General features: G+C 38.4%; 1 long non-coding RNA gene across 1 annotated transcript in view; it reads right to left on the bottom strand.

The window, feature by feature from the left end:
• Positions 1–378: 378 nt before the first annotated feature.
• Positions 379–6,000, bottom strand: part of LOC309797127 — an 877,962-nt gene continuing 872,340 nt past the window's right edge. Inside the window, exon 3 of the long non-coding RNA XR_014292551.1 lies at positions 379–501. This is a non-coding gene — a long non-coding RNA (uncharacterized lncRNA). The remainder of the gene's footprint in view (positions 502–6,000) is intronic.

The raw sequence follows: 6,000 nt of genomic DNA, 5'->3' as shown, positions 1-6,000 counted from the left end.
ATGAATAATTACCTTGAGAACTGTTCTAGTTGTCTGAAGGTCATGCTATATGCAGGAGTTTCATGCTTACAAAATGGACAATTATCAATTAACTCAAACTCATATTCTACCTGAAATCAACTAGGGGTGAGCAGAAGCAACAGAAACAGAAGGTCAATCAATAGTTGCCAGATCTTGGAATACAGGCAAAATAAAAGAATTCAAAACCATAAAAGATCCGGGAAGTAAATACATTCAAATGTCAGGGAAGAAAAATAAGGTTAAAACCCTCTAAAGCACCCATGTATGTGCACAGCATTATTTTGCTTCACTTCAGCTACCTCTGACTAACTAATTATATTAATTATATTCACTAAGCAAAGATCTCAGCAGTGCGTACCTGTGTTATAATGAAGTGTCTGCTTATTCTTAGTCCCAAAAGAGATCTGCAGTTCACAAAGACTCTGCCATATGGAAAACTGTGAAGCCAGCTGCCATAAGGACTCCGTGGAATATGTCAGACTAAAAGATATAAGTGATAAACAAATTAATAGTTATCCTAATGCATCTGGCACGAGAAAAAGTCTATCAGTACATTTATTGTGGATGAAGGAATGTCATTGATTAATCTGCAATCTCCTGCTGTTCATCCGTCAATAGCTCCTTTTAGAAGTTGTGACCCTCTTTGCCACATTAGGTAAACATTTCATATAAGTAGTAGTGCTTCTGTATATTCATAAAACCACTTTCTAGATGATCTAACCAGACCTACACCTTACATTTTCCTAAACTGAACTCTCCAAGCCACCAATTTCACAATATCTTCTCTTATATAATTCTTACCATATCCCTGCAACGTAGTATGAAGTATCATCTTCTTGGTCTTCACTTTGGCTCTTCTCTAGTATGTTCTATATCCCACACCCCGGTGCTGCAATTTGGGGGAGGCACAGGTAGGGTTATACTCAACCAAACTACCTATGACCAAGGCACAGAATTAGGGCAACTATCTTTGTAGCTCAGTCGGCTCCTACAGTGGGCGTGAATTACCATGGTAAGAAAACACTGTTTATGCTCCTCATAGTGTATTAGCCCAGGCTTAGAAGTAATAACTGTTTGACAGTCTAACAACTGTCTTCATCTAGTAAGCAGTGAAGTGGTTCAGCAGTATTAATTCTTTGTACAAGAAAAGCACGGTATTACTGCCCAAAGAGGATTTGAAATTGTTCTCTCATTTGAGAAGTGGATACAGTTTTATGTAACTTATGTAGCCATCACCTTGAACAAGTACAGTGTAATCATAAAGCACATTTATTATTGTGATTTTTGTTTTCATTGAACCCTTATATTTATTTAGTTTGGCTATTTCTTTCTGTATCTCTGGGAAAAAAAGAAACAAAAATGCTATTGGACTCATGGATTTTTAAAATAATTTTTATGTAATACAGGTCCTCTGAGAACAAATAAAATATACAGCCCCATGTAATAATTAAAACTGCATATTTAATAGAAAGTTAAAGCTCCTCTCCTCCCCTTGAAGTCAGTGAAAGGGATATGTTCTTTTCACACCTTGTCTTTCAATTCCTCTTTCCCCTACTGGGTAATTCAGGTTTATATTCTAACCAGGGTTTGAGCAGGGGGAGGGAGGAGAGGTAATGGAGTCGGACTCTCTGTATATGACTAATACTGACCTGGGAATCTAAGTCTGCCATTCTCTGAACTTAAGGCTGCCTTTCTGGCAGGGTGATTCATGGGTTCCTAAGGCATGACACATTTCTGGACAGGCTTATCTGCAGTTTCCTTGATGAGGGCTGTACCCATCAGAGTCCCACAGGGTACAGATGGCATCCTCAAATCCAGATCATTTGAAGAAGGTTTACTTTAAGAGGGACTATTTACAAAACTGGAGGTGGAGCATATGCAGACCACAAGGGAAAGTGAAATAACCTGGGGTTAGTGACAGGGGGAGTTACCACCTCTAGCCCTGCATGGATAAGGGAAGGGAGTGGTCACCAGTACCCAGAAGGAAACAGTCATGTAGAGAAAGTCAATAGAAGAAAAACAGAGACCTTTGGTAAAATGGATATGAAAGGTTGAGGGGCCTCAGAGAAAAAGAGCTAGGAAACAAATATCCTGACCTGATCTCCTCCTTCCCTCAGATGTTCTGATGTGGATCCCCACTGGGAAACCCAACTGGAAGCCAAAGGGCAAGGGAACCCTTTGGTGTAGTGCATAAAGGTTAGCCTTCCAGAGCAAGGAGCAGATATAGAAGGGTAGAGAGAGGATGTTGAAGAACAGATGGATGGGAGCCAGAACAAGCACCAATTAATCTCTCTTCTGTTTCCTCTCTAAAACTGCCTTCAGCCCCTAGCATCTTCTAATATCCACAATTTCCCTCTGCTAAGGTCTATTACTATTCTAGGTGTCCCTCTTGCTCAGAACCAAAGATACTGATAATATGGACATGACCCTTTAAGTCTACAGGAAACGCTCATCAGTTTTCACAACAAACTCAGGAAGTATAAGCAGCCCTATAAAAATGTCTTTAATTTGGTTCACCAATGGGTAACCAACTTGTCTCATGCCATTTAGACTTCTCTGGCATGAATGAGAATTAGGCAAAACTGTAAGGGACACAAATTAAGACATCCATGTAGTCCTCTTAAACTCCTTTCCATAGACTTGAGGTGAGGGGCAAACACTCCTCACCTCTACTTCTGCTTGAATGTCAAGAAGATCATGGATAACCTTAGATTCATACTTCCAAAGCTTAGTATCCTCAGCTGAAAGAGACCATATATTTAGTTTTTTCTGGAAGAAAAATGTTGATATATACTCTAATTGTCCCAGTTTGGGATATGCACTTGTCGCTGAACAGTAACCAGGAATAGAAGTACTATTTTTGGTCCAACCTGGGTGATGCTCTCCTCTGTGGCTGGAGTTGAGGATCCATATGACTGAAGGCCCTACAAGTACCAGATTCCCAAAGGAACCAGATGCAGGATGATGGTAAAATCTGCTTATTAGACAAAATTGTAGCTATTATTTTTTCTATAGTATGAACCCAGAATCTTAAAAATGAGCTTTAGAAAATTCCAAGGTCAATAAAAATTCTAAACAGAATCCTGAACAGATGACATGTAATACGTAGTGCTACTTGATGTGGGAGGACTCAAGGGTATGCATAACTGAAATGCATGGTCAAGGACAAGTTTAAGGCAGATCAAAAACTACAGGAGATGATTTACTGAAGGTCCTGGAAAAGGCATTGCTTTAACACCTTAATCACAAAACTCCTGTGGTTCTCAAAACTGCACTTTATAACAGACTTTGACACTTGCAAATTTGACTTGTAAGACTGCAACCCCCTGTTCACTTTTTTTTCTTTTACATCTTTATTGGAGTATAATTGCTTTACAATGGTGTGTTAGTTTCTGCTTTATAACAGTGAATCAGTTATACATATACATATGTTCCCATATCTCTTCCCTCTTGCATCTCCCCCCCTTCCATCCTCCCTATCCCACCCCTCTAGGTGGTCACAAAGCACTGAGCTGATCTCCCTGTGCTATGTGGCTGCTTCCCACTAGCTATCTATTTTATGTTTGGTAGTGTATATATGTCCATGCCACTCTCTCACCTTGTCACAGCTTACCCTTCACCCTCCCCATATCAAGTCCATTCTCTAGTACGTCTGTGTCTTTATTCCCATCTTACCCCTAGGTTCCTCATGACAGTTTTTTTCTTAAATTCCATATATATGTGTAAGCATATGGTATTTGTCTTTCTCTTTCTGACTTACTTCACTCTGTATGACAGACTCTAGGTCCATCCACCTCATTACAAATAGCTCAATTTCATTTCTTTTTATGGCTGAGTAATATTCCATTGTATATATGTGCCACATATTCTTTATCCATTCATCTGATGATGGACACTTAGGTTGTTTCCATCTCCTGGCTATTGTAAATAGCGCTGCAATGAACATTTTGGTACATGAGCAGTATGTTTCAAAGTTTAGTCCTCCTAACCATCACTTGAGGGACAGGTTACAAAAATCTCTGGCATTCCTCACAGAAATTTTGACATAGTAAACATAAGATGAAACCCAGGAGTCAGCATGTTAAACAAGCATGAGGTGATTTTAAAAGATGGCCCATAAACTGATAAAAATAAAAACAAAAACATCAAAAATACTTTAAAATTATTTGCCCTTGAATCAAAAGACACACTTCTAGCTTTGCAACTTATTTCTACTGTACTTCCCTTACTTTTCTATCTGTATAACCCAGTTTGGAAATCTCCTTATTTGCAATCTTCATCAAAAGCCATCTAGCATCTTCTAGAACACCAGTAATGGGAAACTTACTAATTTTAAAAGTAGCTTATTGCAGAGCTCATTTATGAAATCTTGAGTCTACTGTGCTTTTTAGCATTTTCTTTCCTAGTTTCCACGTAAGATATAGAACTGGGTTTGTGAGGAGATGCATATTTGGCCAAGATTATTCTGTTCTAGGTAAGACTGCCACGCTGATACGGAGTGTACCCAAGTATACTCTGGGGTCTAACTTCATTTATTTGCATGTGGTTATCCAGTTGTATAAATATTTCATTGCTTCAACCATTTATTGAAAAGCTGATTCTTTCCCCATTTGAATGGCCTTGACATAATTATCTAAATCCAATTGACCATATATGTATCAGTTTATTTCTCAACTCTAAATTCTTTTCCATTAACTGATATTTTTAATCTTAAGCTAGTAGCATACTGTCTTGAAAACTGTAGCTTTGTACTGAATTTTCCAACAGGAAAGTGTGAGTAATTTGACTATGTTCTTTTTCAGGACTGCTTTGGCTATTCTAGGCTTGTGAATACCCGCAAAAAAAGCAGCAGGGATATTAACTGGGATTGCATTGAATCTGTAGATCAGTTTGGGGAGGATTTCCATATTAACAACACTGTTTCCTGATCCATGAACATGGGATGACTTTCATTTATTCAGGTATACTTTAATTTATTTCAACAATATTTTGTGATTTTTAGAGTACAGGTTTGCAGCTTCTTTTGTTTAACTTATTCCTAAGCATTTTATTGACATTGATACTTTTATAAATTGGACTAACTTATTAATTTTACTTTTGAATTGTTCATTGCTAGTGTATAGAAATACCATTGCTTTTTGTACACTGATTTGTATCCTGCAATGTTCCTGAACTTGTTTATTAGTTCTAATATCTTTTTGTGGATTCTGAGTATTTTCTACATGCAAAGTCATGTCATACTCAGATAGTTTAACTTCATTCTTTTTGTGATATAATAAAAACATATTTAGACTTTGTCCCAGTTCCTGGCACAGTACTCTGAAAACCTTTGGAATCTCTGGAGTAATAAGAGTGTCTTTTATATGCTAATGAGATAACTAGTAGCTGAGGGATCTTAAATAGCTTCAGATGGGAGCTGGTTGCCAGAAAAATCAAGGCACGATTAGAGGGTTGGTATTTTCAGCCCCCTCCCTGATCTCAAAGGAGTGTAGAGGGACTGGAGATTGAGTCAATTACCAATGGCCAGTGACAATCAATTATATATATGTAATGAAACTTCTAACAACCCCTAAATGATGGGGTTCTGGAGCTTCTGAGTTGGTAAACACTACAAGATGCTGAGAGCGTGGCACACCCAGAGTGTGCCCCTTTTCCCATAATTTGCCTGATGCATCTTTTCCATCAGACTGAGTTGTATCCTTCATAATAAACGGTAATAGTAAGTAAAGCATTTTCCTAAGTTCTGTAAGTTGTTCTAATAAATTATCAAACCCAAGGAGAGGGTCATGGGAACCCCTGATTTACAGCTGGCCAGTCACAAGTGCGAGTAGTAACCTGGGACTTGAGACAGGAGTCTGAAGTGGGGGCAGTCTTGTGGGACTGAGCTCTTAACCTATCGGGTCTGTGCTAGCTCCAGTGATTTTGTGTCAGAATTAAATTGAATTATAGAACACCCAGTTGGTGTCTGGAGAATTAGAC

This window comes from Mesoplodon mirus, assembly GCF_964341445.2.
Source record: "Mesoplodon mirus genome assembly, chromosome: X".
Taxonomy (NCBI): Eukaryota; Metazoa; Chordata; class Mammalia; order Artiodactyla; family Ziphiidae; genus Mesoplodon; species Mesoplodon mirus.
Note: the sequence above shows the minus strand (reverse complement) of the source record. Positions and strands in the feature narration are given on the sequence as shown.